The sequence below is a fragment of the Oncorhynchus mykiss genome, chromosome 8, assembly GCF_013265735.2.
Source record: "Oncorhynchus mykiss isolate Arlee chromosome 8, USDA_OmykA_1.1, whole genome shotgun sequence".
NCBI classification, from domain to species: Eukaryota; Metazoa; Chordata; class Actinopteri; order Salmoniformes; family Salmonidae; genus Oncorhynchus; species Oncorhynchus mykiss.
In genome coordinates, this window is record NC_048572.1 from 63,405,398 (window position 1) to 63,425,507 (window position 20,110).

General features: G+C 43.8%; 1 pseudogene; it reads left to right on the plus strand.

Moving 5' to 3' along the window:
* The window catches only part of LOC110530316, a 54,537-nt pseudogene that overhangs the window by 29,357 nt on the left and 5,070 nt on the right, over nucleotides 1–20,110 (plus strand).

Below are 20,110 nucleotides of genomic sequence, written 5' to 3' on the forward strand. Positions count from 1 at the left end.
CTTTTAGATGTGATTAACATTACCTTTTATCTGGTGAGGACCATGCTCCCTGTACATTACTGGCATTATTGTTTTATCCTCTTCTATGAACATGTATACCTTATTGTCTTGTGTTCCAGGCCCCGAAGCTGTTTGATGAGCCTGCAGTCCATCCATCAGCAGCGATATCTGTGCGCTGTCTGGTGTGTAGCTAGCCTAGTAGCTAGATGGGTGGTTCTCTTAGATGTCTGGTACGATGTGTATTTTCGGACTGCATCTGAGTCATTAGCAGGTTGTAGTAGAATGAGCGTTGTGATTGAGGATGCCATTAGAGTGAGTGTGCTTTGGTTAGTCAGATGCTATTCTTGTTAGTTGTCTATGAGGGAAGATGCTTTAAGTGTGTGTCATAGGGGATTAAGGAGCATAAGAGGCAGAGGAGGCCACTAGCAGAGGCCCTCAGCTCCTCTTGTCCTGTTCAACAGTTGGGGACATTTGGCAACTACACCTCTTACAGATGTAGGACCATTGTCATGCTGGAGGGTCATGTCAGGATGAGCCTGCAGGAAGTGTGCCACATGAGGAAGGAGGATGTCTTCCCTGTAACGCACAGTGTTGAGATTGCCTGCAACAACAAGCTCAGTCTGCTGATGCTGTTACACACCGCCCCAGACCATGACGGACCCTCCACCTCCAAATAAATCCCGCTCCAGAGTACAGATCTCGGTGTAACGCTCATTCCTTCGACGATAAACACGAATCCGACCATCACCCCTGGTGAGACAAAACCGCAACTCATCAGTGAAGAGCACTTTTTGCCAGTCCTGTCTGGTCCAGCGACTGTGGGTTTGTGCCCATAGGCGACGATGTTGCCGGTGATGTCTGGTGAGGACCTGCCTTACAACAGGTCTACAAGCCCTCAGTCCAGCCTCTCTCAGCCTATTGCGGACAGTCTGAGCACTGATGGAGAGATTGTGCGTTCCTGGTGTAACTCGGGCAGTTGCTGTTGCCATCCTGTACCTGTCCCGCAGGTGTGATGTTTGGATTTACCGATCCTGTGCAGGTGTTGTTACACATGGTCTGCCACTGCGAGGACGGTCAGCTGTCCGTTCTGTCTCCCTATAGCGCTGTCTTAGGCTTCTCACAGTACGGGCATTGCAATGTATTGCCCTGGCCACATCTGCAGTCTTCATGCCTCCTTGCAGCATGCCTTAAGCACATTCACGCAGATGAGCAGGGACCCTGTGTTTTTCAGAGTCAATAGAAAGGCCTCTTTAGTGTCCTAAGTTTTCTTAATTGTGACCTTAATTGCCTACCGTCTGTAAGCTGTTAGTGTCTTAACGACCGTTCCACAGGTGCATTTTCATTAATTGCTTATGGTTCTTTCCCATGAACAAGCATGGGAAACAGTGTTTAAACCCTTTACAATGAAGATCTAGATTATTTGGATTTTTACGAATTATCTTTGAAAGACAGAGTCCTGAAAAAGGGACGTTTCTTTTTTTGGTGTGTGTGTGTGTGTGTGTATGTGTGTGTGTGTAAGAGTTTGATTTTTACACTGGAAATTTGACTAATATAGTAGTGTATGAAGGGAACAGAGGGAAGTGTACATTCTGGTGTGGTCTTTTCGGCTTATGATCTCTTTTTCCTGACTTCGTTCTACCACATCTGGTTATTGTCTGCCAGATTGGTGCTGACAGCATAATAGGAGCATCCTGTCAAATCTCAGACAAGGCATCCATCAAGAGATCAATGATCGGCGCGTCCACCACCGTCAGAGAGAAGGTCAAAGTAACCAACTCCATCATCATGCACGGAGTCACCATCGAGGAGGGGTGAGTAGAGCCTCCTGTATACAGGTCTGGACTATTTCTACCACTGTGTCCTTAGACTTCAGAATCTGTGATCCCAGGACATTTTACCAGGTAGTCACAGATGACACTTTATGGTAGAGAGAAAGCAGTGTAACACACACACTGTTATTTCCATTTGGAAAAGACCGGGTAGTAAACTCCCTTCTCCAATTATGCCCAGTATAGTTTTAAACCACAAAGTTGAACCATTAGGTTTTAGAGGCCAGAGTGTATGGATGACTCCGGAGTATGTGTGTCTTTTGGTTTTACTATCTTGTGGGGACCAGAAGTCCTCACAGGGATAGTAAAACAAGGAACATTTGCACAAGTGGGAACATTTCACCGGTCCCCACAAGCAAAATGCTTTTTTAGGTTTAGGATTAGAATTAGGAGTTAGGGTTTGGGGTTGGGTTAGGTTAGGTTAAATGTTAGGGTTAGGGAAAATAGGATTTGGAATGGGAATCAGTTGTTTGGTTCCCACAAGGAGAGTAAAGCAACCGTGTTTGTGTTTGGGTGGGCTGCAGTGCGAGGAGGGGACTGACTGCCTGAGGCTTGTTTTATGTGATATGTGGGGGAAACAGAGAACACTATGTTGACAATGTCCATTGGTGTGCAGTGAACCAGAGCACGCTTACAATGGCATACATAAACACATAGGTGATTAATATACATGGTTAAACTATGCTGTAACTAGATTCTCAGCAACAACGTATTTCACTTCCTTCATATAACTCACAAGTGGATTTAAAAAAATAAAATAAAAACTTTTACCTCAGTTTTCTACCTTTTTTAAAGTGTCATATTCAACTATTAATTGTGGGTGGATTGCTTACCATGTAAACCTACTATGAATCGTTTTTTTTTTTTTTTTTTTTTTTTTTTTTCAGTCTAGCATTGGGAGACATTTTTAATTAAAGTATTTTCACTCGTGCTGGCTGGTTGAAAGGATGTCCTGGCTGGTGATTGAAAACTGCAAGCATGACATGAATCGCAGGAGAGAGGCCACTGAGAAGTAGAAAAGGACCCTGTTATTTTAAATTCAGACATCCTCAAATCCTGGGGAAGAGCTTTATCTGGCAGAGTTGGGCTTTAGCACAGTCTCTCTTAAAGACAGGGAGGCCTGAGCCAGCGGGGGTACCCTCATGTCCGAGTTAGTGCACGCATAAAGAGAAAGAAAGAAAGAGAGAAAATAGGAAAATAAAGAAATGGCAATTATTTCGCAACATAAAAAAAATGTACGAGGGGATTAGCAAATCCCTGGCATGTTAAAGAAGGCACTTGCATTTTTTGGCCCCTTTGTTTGCATGTAGGAGTGCTTGTTTACAAAGCAGAGGCTATTTGGGGGGGCTGCGGTCGAGGTCGCGGGGAAGCAGGCAGAGGATGTGGGTGGTTGAGGTGTGGGGGTGGGGGGGTCACAGCGAGGAGGAGCACAGTGTCAGTAATTAGTGGTGTTTCAGTTGGGCTTCTTTGGTGGTCTCTCAGTTTAAAACTCCAATCCTTGTAATCTCCCATTGCCATGAACCCCCCACCCGGTTCCCTCCCTCCCTGCTCACCCCCCTTCCTCTCCCTCCAACCCTTCCACCACCACCTGAATAGCCCCAGTGCAGCAGCAGCAGCCAATACAGACCTGCCTGTGTTAGTGGCTGCAGGGCCAAGCTCGTCAGTCTCTCTAGGAGGGAGAGACATACATGTTGCTCCCCAGCCTGCCCCACAGAGCTCACTCTGTTTCTATCCTCCAGAGGAGACTTTATGGTGGCCTTAGTCTGGACTGCCAACCCAGGTGGTGCAGAACATCAACCATCCCCGGGCAGGGTTGTCGGTTCCCCTGCTATCTTAAACTAACCCCAACCCAACACAGCACCAACACCTCACAGACTTTCCATCTGTTGATATTCTGATTGTTAGCATGCCTTTGCCTGTCAACCAGGGTCTGGAGTTTCACTATGACAGTTACACAAAGGAAGATGAGATTCAATCCTGAATTGAGATTCATTGATTAATTCAGGATTTTCTCTATTATTGATCAAATAAAATCATACCAAACTTTAGTTAAACATTTAACATCTCAGTTTAAATGTAGAATAGACACAATCAAGGTAATGAAGGAACAATTAAGATGTTTAAAACATGATATTAACAGTTAATGAGGAATTTGAAAGATCACGGTCTACTTACCATAGAGAATTGCTACCCCACTCAAATGAATGAGTATACTGCCTACCTAGACATCACATAAGCCTAATGTCTGAAACCCACTATTTAGACTGAGCTCAGTACCCATAATAATTATAACATAGGATCCAGAATGGGTTTTTTATTTCGACATGGGGCGTGTGCTTGGTCTCAGCCTTGATGAACACCTGTCTATAATGTTTTGTCACCCCCTGCCCTCAACAAAATAAAAAATAAACCTGACGATATCGAATACCTAATATTCTAAATGTCGATGATAGTGTATCAATTTGCACACACAAGGTAGAGGCTGGTGTTTTTCTTTAATATGTATGCTAATCTAGTTTCTTGAGGAAAATAAAACAAGACAGCTGAAAACTCTAAGGGGTCATGTTTCCTTTAAGGGAGGGGTTAGAGGCAGGAAAGGACAAGGCCCTCCCTCTGCTGTGCAATTAGCTGAAGACATGAAAGAGAAATTTCATTGTAAATATGGTCTTCATGCATCAAGAAAAAAAAGCTGGCTTGGCCCAGGCATGTTAAGTAAACATCAAACTGTGCACATAAAGTTATAAAGTTTTATGGTGCCAAAGTGATCCCATGAAAGAGTGTGTGTGTGCGCGTGGATTAATGAAAGCCTGTGCAGTTGAAAGCATCTTCTCAAATATTGCATCCAGAAAACGTCCTCCTTGAAAATGAAGCCTGGTCGAGTAGATGTTCAAATAAGGTACACAAGACCAGGATTTTAACTTTGCATTAGGTCAGAGAGCAAGTGTCCAATGGCCAGCAATCAACTCTGGGATGTCTTCGCAGGTACCCACAATCTGCACAGTGTGATAGTGTACTAGTTCTCAAGGGGAAGTATGGTTGATGGTGCTGTGTGTTTGTTCTACAGGTGTAACATCCAGGGCAGTGTGATCTGCAGTAACGCTGTGATCAGCCGAGGTGCAGACATCAAATATTGCCTGGTAGGGAGTGCCCAGCGCATAGAGCCAGAGGGTGAGCATACTACTGCCTCACCTTGCCATCACACACTCAAGTCCCACTCACCTCCACTTTATCCGGCAACAGTAGGGTTGCAAAATTCCAGTATCCCAAAATTCCTAGGTTTTCCAGAAATACTGTTTGTAAGATTCCTGGAATAAGGACATAGAGAATACGTAGGAAATCTGGGAAACTTCCCAACTGGGATTTCTGAAGAATTTGGGGAAAGGTACCTGAGTTTTGCAACCCTAAGAAGCAGGAAATAACACGTTACTAGCCAAAGTAGCATGTGTGAACTTGTGTGGGTCAGTGTTTTATGTGACTGATGCGTTTTATTCTATGCTTTCTTAGATGGCATTAAAACTGAACCCTCTGTGTATAATTGAGCTTTTACTTGTTTTATATTCCTAATCCCCTTGTTCATACTCCCTAGATGGAGCTGGGGGGGAGGGGGGTTGTGTGTGTGTGTTTGTGTTCCTGTGATTTAGTCAGTGTGTGTTTTTGGGATTGGGGGGTGGTGTGGGGGAGGAGGGGTCTGGGGGCTGTTGAATTCCGGGTGGTCCTGGCCTGTTCTCTAACCTCTCCATCAATGACACTGCCAGAGGCGCCCCTAAAATGTCCAGGGCCTGCTCTGCCTAATTGACTGAACAACAGGGTGTTGCTACACCACGGCCCCCTGCACCAAATACTGCAACATTTACCCCCCTCCCAACCAACCCCCTTCCGTCCCTCCCCATCCATGTTCCAAGTTCTCAGCCCGGCCCAGTTATCAGAGTGCGACTGGACCTGATTAGCCTGCCGTAACCTGGAAAGCACTGACTTATGGAGCGGCTCCCAGAAAACCCAAATTACAAGCTAGACCCTTGTACTTCCCACACATTCAGCCCCACAGCCCAGCTCAACACAGCCCAGCACAAACCCCCCACACAACTCCTTTTAAGTTTAAAGCACAGAAAGAGCACAATTCAAAGATATCCACCAAAAAAGGCTAACCGAGTCTGTAACAGAGCAGAGGTTAATGTAACCTATCATTATAAAAGCATTACTTATAATAACTGCAATAAATGTCTCTAAATAGCCTGGAGGATAACAACAACCGCTGTCTTTAAGTTCTACACTCAAATGCCCTTTGATTTCATCATATCAAAGCTCCAATTTCCCATTCAATTTGAATGTTATTAATCTTAATGAATTAAAAAGTAACATCCTTTTTTTCTACGGACTGGCTGTGATTCCGGATTTTCTGAACCTGGAAGTTTTCTGCGCATGTTTGGGATCCTCTGCGCGCTTTCCCATCAGAATCCTTTCAGCTACTGCTCAGTGCTCATTCTCTCTGTGACTCCGTTGCTGCTTCTTCGAACAAACGTAGTTCTTTGTCTGTTGTAGCAGTAATCAAAGCAGACATAAGCACGACACAACAGGCAGTCTAGCGATTTCATGTTCTTTTTTCAGGAGGGGAGTTAGCCTCCATGCCGCTATTTAGGTTAAGTGATATGTTATAAGTTATATGTACACAGCATATCAACAAGCAAGACGCAGACAGGCAGTCAATAGGGATTTAAAGTGCAAACATTAGCTATTGTAGTTATTTTTTCAGCAACTCTGACTATATGCCAGCATAACTATAAAGATTACATCACACAGAAGGCAGAGTTTTGCTCCAATGCAATGTGTAGAGACTGCGTCTTGCTTGTGCTATGGCAATATCTGTAACAACAGCCTTCATATACAGTACCAGTCAAAAGGTGACTACCTCGTGAAGGTTGTTGAGAGAATGCCAAGAGTGTGCCAAGCTGTCATCAAGGCAAAGGGTGGATACTTTGAAGAATCTCAAACATAAAATATATTTTGATTTGTTTAACTCTTTTTTGGTTACTACAATGTCCCATATGTGTTAGTTTAGTTTTGATGTCTTCACTGTTATTCTACAATGTAGAAAATAGTAAAAATATAGAAAAACCCTTGAATGAGTAGGTGTGTCCAACCTTTTGACTGGTACTGTGTGCATACATGTAAACTCAGCAAAAAAAGAAACGTCCTCTCACTGACAAATGCATTTATTTTCAGCAAACTTAACATGTGTAAATATTTGTGTGAACATAACAAGATTCAACGACTGAGACATAAACTGAACAAGTTCCACAGACATGTGACTAACATAAATGGAATAATGTGTCCCTGAACAAAGGGGGGGTAAAAATCAAAAGTAACAGTCAGTATCTGGTGGGGCCACCAGCTGCATTAAGTACTGCAGTGCATCTCCTCCTCATGGACTGCACCAGATTTGCCAGTTCTTGCTGTGAGATGTTAGCCCACTCTTCCACCAAGGCAAGTTCCCGGGCATTTCTGGGGGGAATGGCCCTAGCCCTCACCCTCTGATCCAACAGGTCCCAGACGTGCTCAAATGGATTGAGATCCGGGCTCTTTGCTGGCCATGGCAGAACACTGACATTCCTGTCTTGCAGGAAATCACGCACAGAATGAGCAGTATGGCTGGTGGCATTGTCATGCTGGAGGGGCATGTCAGGATGAGCCTGCAGGAAGTGTACCACATGAGGAAGGAGGATGTCTTCCCTGTAACGCACAGCGTTGAGATTGCTTGCAATGACAACAAGCTCAGTCTGATGATGCTGTGACACACCTCCCCAGACCATGGCGGACCCTTCACCTCTAAGTCGATCCCGCTCCAGAGTACAGGCTTCGTTGTAACGCTCATTGTTTCGACGATAAATGCAAATCCGACCATCACCCCTGGTGAGACAAAACCGTAACTCGTCAGTGAAGAGCACTTTTTGCCAGTCCTTTCTCGGTGGGTTTGTGCCCATAGGCGACGTTGTTGCCGGTGATGTCTGGTGAGGACCTGCCTTACAACAGGCCTACAAGCCCTCAGTCCAGCCTCTCTCAGCCTATTGCGGACAGTCTGAGCACTGATGGAGAGATTGTGCGTTGCTGGTCTAACTGGGGCAGTTGTTGTAGCCATCCTGTACTTGTCCCGCAGGTGTGATGTTCGGATGTACCGATCCTGTGCAGGTGATGTTACACGTGATCTGCCACTGCGAGGACGATTAGCTGTCCGTCCTGTCTCCCTGTAGCGCGGTCTTAGTCTTCTCACAGTACGACATTGCAATTTATTGCCGTGGCCACATCTGCAGTCCTCATGCCTCCTTGCAGCATGCCTAAGGTGCGTTCACGCAGATGAGCAGGGACCCTGGGCATCTTTCTTTTGGTGTTTTTCAAAGTCAGTAGAGAGGCCTCTTTAGTGTCCTACGTTTTCATAACTGTGACCTTAATTGCCTACCGTCTGTAAGCTGTTGGTGTCTTAACGACCGTGCCACAGGTGCATGTTCATTAATCGTTTCTAGTTCATTGAACAAGCATGGGAAACAGTGTTTAAACCCTTTACAATGAAGATCTGTGAAGTTATTTGGGTTTTTACGAATTATCTTTGAAAGACAGAGTCCTGAAAAAGGGACGTTTCTTTATTTGCTTTGTTTATATGTCAGTATTCATGCATACAGTCCACTCGGAAAGTATGCAGACCCCTTGCCTTTTTTCACATTTTGTTATGTGACAGCCGTGTTCAAAAATTTAGTAAATATTTTTTTTACTCATCAGTTTACACACAGTCCCCCATAATGACATTTATAAAAACTGAGTATCACATTTCCATTAATATTCAGAATCTTTATTCAGTACTTTGTTGAAGCACCTTTGGCAGTGATTACAGCCTTGAGTCTTCTTGGGTATGACGCTACACGCCTAGCACACCTGTATTTGGGTAGTTTCTCCCATTTCTTCTCTGCAAATCCTTTCAAGCTCTGTCAGGTTAGATGGGGAATGTTGCTGCACAGCTATTTTCAGGTCTCTCCAGAGATTTTCGATCAGGTTCAAGTCCGGGCTCGGGCTTGGCCACTCTAGGACATTCAGCGACTTCATTGTCTTGGCTGTGTGGTTAGGGTTCTTGTCCTGTTGGAAGGTGAACCTTCACCCCAGTCTGAGGTCCTGAGCGCTCTGGAGCAGGTTTTCATCAAGGATCTCTCAGTCCTTGCCGCTGAGAAACATCCCCACAGTATGATGCTGCCATGGCCATGCTTCATCGTAGGTGTGACTTTTTGCATTCAGGCCAAAGAGTTCAGTCTTGGTTTCATTAGACCAGATAATCTTGTTTCTCATGGTCTGAGAGTCTTTAGGTGCCATGTCTTTAGGCTGTCATGTGCCTTTTACTGAGGAGTGGCCAATTTACCATAAAGGCCTGATTGGTGGAGTGCTGCAGAGATGGTTGTCCTTCTGAAAGATTATCCGATCTCCACAGAGGAACTCTGGAGCTCTGTCAGAGTGACCATCGGGTTCTTGGTCACCTCTCTGACCAAGGCCCCATTCCCCTGATTGCTCAGTTTGGCCGGGTGGCCAGCTTTAGACTGCGTCTTGGTGGTTCCAAACTTCTTCCATTTAAGAATGAAGGAAGCCACTGTGTCCTTGTGGACCTTCAATGCTGCATAAATATTTTGGTACCCTTCCACAGATCTGTGCCTCGTCACAATCCTGTCTCTGAGTTGTACGGACAATTCCTTCGTCCTCGTGGTTGGGACCTTATATAGACAGGTGTGTGCATTTCCAAATCATGTTCAACTAAATCAACTAAATGTTTTGAAAATGTATTAATTTTCCACGGTTTACCATAAGACATGAACAGAAAGCATCAGTGATTTGTGTGTTCCCACAACTTTCTGAAGAGGCAACGAGAATGCCCCTTGTCTGTCTGTGCGGTGTCTACCAATTTGTGTAGCCGTTAGCTAATGAAAACAGTCTCTGGTAGATAGAAAGGCTTTCCCAAAAACCTTCAATTTGATTTGACTTAAATGTTAGCCCAAAAAAGTATCCTATGCTTAACTGGCAGAATGATATAATGATTATTATTATCAATCCAGTGGGTATTTGGTTTGCAAACTCATGTGTGCTACAATAACACTGCTAAACACAGCCTCTTGCTTCGTGCTCAATTGAATTAAAGGGTAAAAAAAAATCTACATTCTCAGCTTTTTCCCAGACCTCAAAAGTGGTGACCTGATGTGGTTTAAACATTGTTGTGCACTTAGAACATCTAGTGTGGTTTTTGTGTAATTTTGAGAGTGGAAACCTGACATAACTGGGAAAAACAGAAACCTGGGAATATGTGGGCTATTTACTTATTTTTTCTGTTTTAATAAAATAAATAAAACATTTATTTTTTTATAAAATACATAAATCAGTCAATTTAAATAAATAAACTAGGCCCTAATCTATGGTTTTCACATGACTGGGCAGGGGTGCACCCATAGGTGAGCCTGGGAGGGCATAGGGAGCCAGGCCCAGACAATCAGAATGAGTTTTCACCCACAAAAGGGCTTTATTACAGACAGAAATACTCCTCAGTTACATCAGCTGTCCGTGTGGCTGGTCTCAGACGATCCCGCAGGTGAAGAAGCCAGATGTGGAGGTCCTGGGCTGGCGTGGTTACACGTGGTCTGCGGTTGTGAGGCCGGTTGGACATATTGCCAAATTCTCTAGAACAACGTTGGTAGAGAAATAAAAATTCAACAGCTTTGGTGGGCATTTCTGTAGTCAGCATGCCAATTGCACACTCCCTTCAAACATGAGACATCTGTGGCATTGTGTTGTTTGACAAAACTGCACCTTTTATTGTCCCCAGCACAAGGTGAACCTGTGTAATGATCATGCTGTTTAATCAGCTTCTTGATATGCCACACCTGTCAGGTGGATGGATTTTCTTGGCAAAGGAGAAATGCCCACTAAAAACAAATTTGTGCCCAAAATTTGAGAGAAATAAAAAAATAATGTGTATGGAAAATGTCTGGGATCTTTTATTTCAGCTAATTAAACACGTGACCAACATTTTACGTTTATGTTTTTGTTCAGTATAAATTGTAAAGTCATGACTTTCTACACAATATAACAACACATTTTTCCAATCTGGGTGGTGAAGTCGATAAAGTATTCAATAATTTCACTGTGTATTTTGGATAGAATCATGGCATTTGAATGTACCCGAGGCCACCAAAATAGTGCTAATGCAAAAACATGTCCTGGCTGTCTACTTTTTCTGGTAACACTTTACTTGACACCCAGCGTCATATGTCATAACAGCTGACATACTTTATATCCTGTTTATAATATGGTCATAACACTGTCATGACACATATTTAGACCTGTTGTGACATCTATTGCATTATTTTATGGCTGGTTATGACATCTACAGTACCCGTGAAAATGTTGGATACCACTACTCATTTCCAGGGTTTTTCTTAATTTTTACTGTTTTCTACATTTTTTTTATAATTGTGAAGACATCAAAACTATGAAATAACACATATGGAATCATGTAATAACCAAAAAAGTGTTAAACATATCAAAATATATTTTATATTTCAGATTCTTCAAAGTAGCCACCTGGAATGCATTTCAATTAATATGTGTGCCTTGTTAATAGTGAATTTGTGGAATTTCTTTCCTTAATGTGTTTGAGCCAATCAGTTGTGTTGTGACAGGGTAGGGTTGGTATACAGAAGGTTGCCCTATCGGGTAAAAGACCAAGTCCATATTATGGCAAGAACAGCTCAAATAAGCAAAGAGAAACGACAGTCTATCATTACTTTAAGACATGAAGGTCAATACGGAAAATTTCAAGAGCTTTGAAAGTTTCTTCAAGTGCAGTTGCAAAAACCAACCACTATGATGAAACTGGCTCTCATGAGGACCGCCACAGGAAAGGAAAACCAGAGTTACCTCGGCTGCAGAGGATAAGTTCATTAGAGTTATCAGCCTCAGAAATTGCAGCCCAAATAAATGCATCAGAGTTCAAGTAACAGACACATCTCAACATCAACTGTTCAGAGTAGACTGCGTAAATCAGGCCTTCATGGTCGAATTGCTGCAAAGAAACCACTACTAAAGGACACAAATAATAAGAAGAGATTTGCTTGGGCCAAGATACACGATATTAGACTGTGGAAATCTGTACTTTGGTCTGATGAGTCCAAATTTGAGATTTTTGGTTCCAACCACTGTGTCTTAGTGAGACGCAGAGTAGGTGAACGGATGATCTCCGCATGTGTGGTTCCCACCGTGACGCATGGAGGAGGAGGTGTGATGGTGTGGGGGTGCTTTGCTGTTGACACTGTCAGTGAATTATTTATAGTTCAAGGCACACTTAACCAGCATTGTTACCACAGCATTCTGCAGCAATACGCCATTCCATCTGGATTACTCTTAGTCCCACTATAATTTGTTTTTCAACAGGACAATGACCCAACACACCTCCAGGCTGTGTAAGAGCTATTTGACCAAGAAGGAGAGTGATGGAGTGCTGCATCATATGACCTGGCCTCCACAATCACCTGACCTCAACCCAATTGAGATGGTTTGGGATGCGTTGGACCGCGGTGTTAAGGAAAAGCAGCCAACAAGTGCTCAGCATTTGTGGGAACTCCTTCAAGACTGTTGGAAAAGCATTCCGGGTAAAGCTGGTTGAGAGAATGCCAAGAGTGTGCAAAGCTGTCATCAAGGCAAAGGGTGGCTACTTTGAAGAATCGAAAATATATTTTGATTTGTTTAACACTTTTTTGCTTACTTCATAATTCCATGTGTTATTTCATAGTTTTGATGTTTTCATTATTATTCTACAATGTAGAAAATAGTAAAAATATAGAAAAACCCTTGAATGAGTAGGTGTGTCCAAACGTTTGACTGGTACTGTACATATTACATACAACCTGAGAACAGTGGTTCTCTTATACAGAAATGCTATCCAAATGAAGCAAAGAGCAGTTGCTTTATATACACTGCTCAAAAAATAAAGGGAACACTAAAATAACACATCCTAGATCTGAATTAATGAAATATTCTTATTAAATACTTTTTTCTTTACATAGTTGAATGTGCTGACAACAAAATCACACAAAAATGATCAATGGAAATCAAATTTATCAACCCATGGAGGTCTGGATTTGGAGTCACACTCAAAATTAAAGTGGAAACCCACACTACAGGCTGATCCAACTTTGATGTAATGTCCTTAAAACAAGTCAAAATGAGGCTCAGAAGTGTGTGTGGCCTCCACGTGCCTGTATGACCTCCCTACAATGCCTGGGCATGCTCCTGATGAGGTGGCGGATGGTCTCCTGAGGGATCTCCTCCCAGACCTGGACTAAAGCATCTGCCAACTCCTGGACAGTCTGTGGTGCAACGTGGCGTTGGTGGATGGAGCGAGACATGATGTCCCAGATGTGCTCAATTGGATTCAGGTCTGGGGAACGGGCGGTCCATAGCATCAATGCCTTCCTCTTGCAGGAACTGCTGACACACTCCAGCCACATGAGGTCTAGCATTGTCTTGCATTAGGAGGAACTCAGGGCCAACCACACCAGCATATGGTCTCACAAGGGGTCTGAGGATCTCATCTCAGTACCTAATGGCAGTCAGGCTACCTCTGGCGAGCACATGGAGGGCTGTGCGGCCCCCCAAAGAAATGCCACCCCACACCATGACTGACCAACCACCAAACCGGTCATGCTGGATGTTGCAGGCAGCAGAACGTTCTCCAGAACGTCTTCAGACTGTCACGTCTGTCACATGTGCTCAGTGTGAACCTGCTTTCATCTGTGAAGAGCACAGGGCGCCAGTGGCGAATTTGCCAATCTTGGTGTTCTCTGGCAAATGCCAAACGTCCTGCACGGTGTTGGGCTGTAAGCACAACCCCCACCTGTGGACGTCAGGCCCTCATACCACCCTCATGGAGTCTGTTTCTGACCGTTTGAGCAGACACATGCATGTCATTTTGCAGGGCTCTGGCAGTGCTCCTCCTGCTCCTCCTTGCACAAAGGCAGAGGTAGCGGTCCTGCTGCTGGATTGTTGCCCTCCTACGGCCTCCTCCACGTCTCCTGATGTACTGGCCTGTCTCCTGGTAGCGCCTCCATGCTCTGGACACTACGCTGACAGACACAGCAAACCTTCTTGCCACATCTCGCGTTGATGTGCCATCCTGGATGAGCTGCACTACCTGAGCCACTTGTGTGGGTTGTAGACTCCGTCTTTATGCTACCACTAGAGTGAAAGCACTGCCAGCATTCAAAAGTGACCAAAACATCAGCCAGGAAGCATAAGAACTGAGAAGTTGTCTGTGGTCCCCACCTGCAGAATCACTCCTTTATTGGGGGTGTCTTGCTAAATGCCTATAATTTCCACCTTGTGAAATGTATTGTCAATCAGTGTTGCTTCCAAAGTGGACAGTTTGATTTCACAGAAGTGTGATTGACTTGGAGTTACACTGTGTTGTTTAAGTGTTCCCTTTATTTTTTTGAGCAGTGTATAAATCACCTGAAGCAATTGCTCCTCAAGGGGCTCAGTATGCCTCTGAGCACCATCCGTATCAGGTGGTTTGCCTCTCTCATCACAGGATAAATGAAGAGCGTGGCTGGTAAAAGCATTACGCCTCCACTCACGAAGCAGTTAGATGGAAGTGTCTGTCTTCTGTAGAGAGAGACCACCCTGTCAGGCAGCCACAGACAGACTTACGTCTGCTGACTGCGCAGACAGGCAGGCAATCTGGTGGTGGTGGGACTGCAGGTGTTGCTGCTCCTTCATAAAGAAACCAGACTGTTCTCCAGGCTTCTGGGACACAGACACGCTCTTCTCTCCTCCACCTAGCCCTCTCCCTCACTGTCTCTTGGAAATATACTCCTCTCCTAGTGTTCCATGCTCTATTTCTCTTTCCTTCAAACTCTGAATGTAAAAACAGAGCCTTTTGGAATCCTTCACACTAAAATATGTCTTTATATGGATCATGAATCACTTTCCCCACAGTTTAGTTTGGATTAGTTGTCTTTGTCTGGATGGATAGCAGGCTCGCCTTGTGTTTGTGTTTCAAAAGGCTGTTAGGCTTCACCCTTATTTGAAGCAAGGAATTATCTGTTTTCACCTTGTTTTTGTCCTAAAATCCTAGTCCATCTGCCATATTGAAGTGTAGATTTGGCACATCGTGAAGATATACACTTTTTGTCTGAGTTGAGCATGTTAACTACCTTATGACATTTAATTTCCGCTTGAAAACGCACTTCAAAGACCAGAACATGACTTCAGTCTATCAAACACTTGTTTTACAAAAGGGTCATTCCACCTCAAAAAGCACAAGAAATAGGATTTTGACACCCTTCATCTCAGATTGTTTTGAAATCGTTTCTGTTAGAAACGGATAAGATTAACATTCCTGCAACATTATTTTGTTGAAATATTTGTTTTCTGAGAAATTAAGCTAATTGATTGCACCCAAATGGCCCATTTTTAATTCATAAGATTCCTATAATATTCAATAAATATAGTACCTAACATCTGATTTGGACCGAACTTGTTAGTAACAATGAATTAGAGATGACTAATCCAAAGAAATGGTAAAAAGCCATCCACAGGACCACACCACACGCCAATCCCACCCCAACATCAAGTATACAGTATCAGTTCTTAATATAGTATGGAGCTTATTGTTTCTTCATCCCATGTATTGTATTCTCAGTTACTTTGGTGATGACTTTCTTTCCCTGTTCAGAAAATGTTTTATTTGAATTATTGAATTAGTAATTGTTAGGTTCATGTCCCATCCTATTTCCTCGAAGATGGCGCCGACAGATATGGCAGCTCTGCTTCTAGCTCCTAAGCAACTTTGCAGTATTTCGTTTATTTGTGTGTTATTTCTTACATTGTTAGCCCAGAACGTTTTTTGTGTTATTACATACAGACGGAAATAACTTTTGGATATCAGAGCGGCAGTAACTCACCAGCATTTCTGACCAGAAATAAGACTTTCCCGAATTGTATTCTTTGTTCGTACCCTCCAGTGCAATTGAACTTATCCCAGAGGCTGCTCCAAGACTCCACCGGCAGAGAAGAGATATTGTAGTCGTACTCAGGGGGCGTGTACACCACCCAGACGAGCTCATTGTGAGGATCTCCTTTCAGAGAGACATCAGGGACTGTAACATAGTCTTTTTCACTGAATCGTAGCTCTTTCTGGATATACTGTTCTCGTCCATACAGCCAGCTAGGTTCTCAGTACATTGCACAGACAGGAATAAAAAACTTTCCAGGAAGAAGAAATGCGGTGGTGTATGTTTCATGATTAACTACTCATGGTGTGATTGTAATAACATAGAGGAAATTAAGTCCTTTTGTTCACCCGACATAGAATATCTCACAATCAAATGTCAACCTCCAAAGAGAATTGTAGCTACCGAAATTTTATCGACACATTGCTTGTAGTACGCGTGCTACAAAAGCTCTTGACCATTGTTACTCTCCCTTCTTAGATGGCTACAAGGCCCTCCCCGCCCTCCCTTTGGCAAATCAGATAATGACTCCATTCTGCTCCTCCCTTCCTATAGGCAGAAACTGAAACAGGAAGTACCTGTGCTAAGGTCTATTCAACGCTGGTCTGACCAATCAGAATCCATGCTTCAAGATTATTTTGATCATGCGGATTGGGATATGTTCCAGGTAGCCTTTGAGAATAACATTGATGTGTACACGGACACGGTGACTGAGTTCATCAGGAAGTGTATAGGGGATGTTGTTCCCAATGTGACTATTAGATGGCAGCATTCGTGCAAAACTGAAAGCGCAATGCACAGCATTTAACCATGGCAAGGTGACTGATAAATATGGTTGAATACAAACAGTGTAATTATTCCCTCCGTAAGGCAATCAAACAGGCAAAACGTCAGTACAGAGACAAAGTGGAGTCGCAGTTCACCAACTCAGACACGAGACGTATGTGGCAGCGTCTACAGACAATCATCTATTACAAAGGGAAACCCAGCCACGTCGCGGACATGAACGTCTTGCACCCGGACAAGCTAAACACGTTATTCGCCCGCTTTGAGGATAACACAGTGCCACCGACACGGTCTGCTCCCAAGGACTGTGGGCTCTCGTTCCTCGGCGTACACATCACTGACAATCTGAAATGGTCCACCCACACAGTGTATTGAGGAAGGTGCGACAGCGCCTCTTCAACCTTAGGAAGCTGAAAAAAATTGGCTTGGCCGCTAAGACCCTCATGAACTTTTACAGATGTACAATTGAGAGCATCCTGTCGGGCTGTATCACCGCCTGGTACGGCAACTGCACCGCCCGCAACCGCAAGGCTCTCCCAGAGGGTGGTGTGGTGTGCCCAACGCATCACCGGGAGCACACTGCCTGCCCTCCAGGACACCTACAGCACCTGATGTCACAGGAAGGCCAAAAAGATCATCAAGGACATCAACCACCCGATCCACGGCCTGTTCACCCCGCTATCATCCAGAAGGCGAGGTCAGTACAGGTGCATCAAAGCTGGGACCGAGAGACTGAAAAACAGCTTCTATCTCAAGGCCATCCAACTGTTAAATGGCCATCACTAGCCAGCTACAACTCGATTACTCAACACTGCACCTTAGAGGCTGCTGACTATGTACATAGACATGGAATGACTGGCCACTTTAAATGGAACACTAGTTACTTTAATCATGTTTACATAGTGTTTTACTCATTTCATATGTATATACTGTACTCTACTGTAATTTACTGAATGCCACTCAGACATTGCTTGTCCTAATATTTATATATTTCTTTACTTCATTCTTTTACTTTTAGGTTTGTGTGTATTGTTGTGAATTGTTACATACTACTGCATTGTTGGAGTTAGAAAAACAAGCATTTCGCTGCACCAGCAATAACACTCTTGGCATTCTCTCAACTAGCTTTATATAGTGGTCAGAGTCTGGTAATGTCAAAATCAAATCAAATGAAATCATATCATTTTAAATGTGTGTGACCAATAAAATGTGATTTCATTTCATTTGATTTTGACATTACCAGGCTCTGACCACTATATAAAGCTGGTTGAGAGAATGCCAAGAGTGTGCAAAGCTGTCAAGGCAAAGGGTGGTTACTTTGAAGAATCTCAAGTATAAAATATATTTTGATTTGTTTAACACTTTTTTGGTTACTACATGATCCCATATATATGTGCTATTTTATTGTGTTGATGTCTTCACTACTATTCTACAATGTAGAAAATAGTACAAATTTAGAAAAACCCTGGAATGAGTAGGTGTATCCAACCTTTTGACTGGTAATGTATATACACTGCTCAAAAAAATAAAGGGAACACTAAAATAACACATCCTAGAACTGAATGAATGAAATATTCTTATTAAATACTTTTTTTCTTTACATAGTTGAATGTGCTGACAACAAAATCACACAGAAATGATCAATGGAAATCAAATTTATCAACCCATGGAGGTCTGGATTTGGAGTCACACTCAAAATTAAAGTGGAAAACCACACTACAGGCTGATCCAACTTTGATGTAATGTCCTTAAAACAAGTCAAAATGAGGCTCAGAAGTGTGTGTGGTCTCCACGTGCCTGTATGACCTCCCTACAACGCCTGGGCATGCTCCTGATGAGGTGGCAGATGGTCTCCTGAGGGATGTCCTGCCAGACCTGGACTAAAGCATCCGCCAAGTCCTGGACAGTCTGTGGTGCAACGTGGTGTTGGTGGATGGAGCGAGACATGAGGACCCAGATGTGCTCAATTGGATTCAAGTCTGGGGAACGGGCAGGCCAGTCCATAGCATCAATGCCTTCCTCTTGCAGGAACTGCTGACACACTCCAGCCACATGAAGTCTAGCATTGTCTTGCATTAGGAGGAACCCAGAGCCAACCACACCAGCATATGGTCTCACAAGGGGTCTGAGGATCTCATCTCAGTACCTAATGGCAGTCAGGCTACCTCTGGCGAGCACATGGAGGGCTGTGCGGCCCCCCAAAGAAATGCCACCCCACACCATGACTGACCCACCGCCAAACCGGTCATGCTGGAGGATGTTGCAGGCAGCAGAACGTTCTCCACGGTGTCTCCAGACTGTCACGTCTGTCACATGTGCTCAGTGTGAACCTGCTTTCATCTGTGAGGAGCACAGGGCGCCAGGGGCGAATTTGCCAATCTTGGTGTTCTCTGGCAAATGCCAAACGTCCTGCACGGTGTTGCGCTGTAAGCACAACCCCCGCCTGTGGACTCCGCCCCTCATACCACCCTCATGGAGTCTGTTTCTGATCTTTTGAGCAGACACATGCACATTTGTGGGCTGCTGGAGGTCATTTTGCAGGGCTCTGGCAGTGCTCCTCCTGCTCCTCCTTGCACAAAGGCGGAGGTAGCGGTCCTGCTGCTGGGTTGTTGCCCTCCTACGGCCTCCTCCACGTCTCCTGATGTACTGGCCTGTCTCCTGGTAGCGCCTCCATGCTCTGGACACTACGCTGACAGACACAGCAAACCTTCTTGCCACATCTCGCATTGATGTGCCATCCTGGATGAGCTGCACTACCTGAGCCACTTGTGTGGGTTGTAGACTCCGGCTCATGCTACCACTAGAGCGAAAGCACCGCCAGCATTCAAAAGTGACCAAAACATCAGCCAGGAAGCATAGGAACTGAGAAGTGGTCTGTGATCCCCACCTGCAGAACCACTCCTTTATTGGGGGTGTCTTGCTAAATGCCTATAATTTCCACCTGTTGTCTATTTCATTTGCACAACAGCATGTGAAATGTTTTGTCAATCAGTGTTGCTTCCTAAGTGGACAGTTTGATTTCACAGAAGTGTGATTGACTTGGAGTTACGTTGTGTTGTTTAAGTGTTCCCTTTATTTTTTGGAGCAGTGTATTTCTGTATTTCATTTTCAATACATTTGCGAACATTTCTAAAAACACTTTCACTTTGTCATTATGGAATATTGTGTGTAGATGGGTGAGAAATAAAATCTAATTAATCCATCTTGAATTCAAGCTGTAATGTAAAAAACATGTGGATTAAGTCAAGGGTTATGAATACTTTCTGAAGGCACTGTGTAACAATGAGTTACACAATCCATTTTTAGATACTTTAGGATAACCTGGATATGAAGTGTAAAAATTCTAAAATACAGTGCATTTGGAATGTATTCAGACCCCTTGACTTTTTCCACATTTTGTTACATTACAGCCTTATTCTAAAATATATTCAATATTTTTTTCCTCATTAATCTACACAAAATACCCCA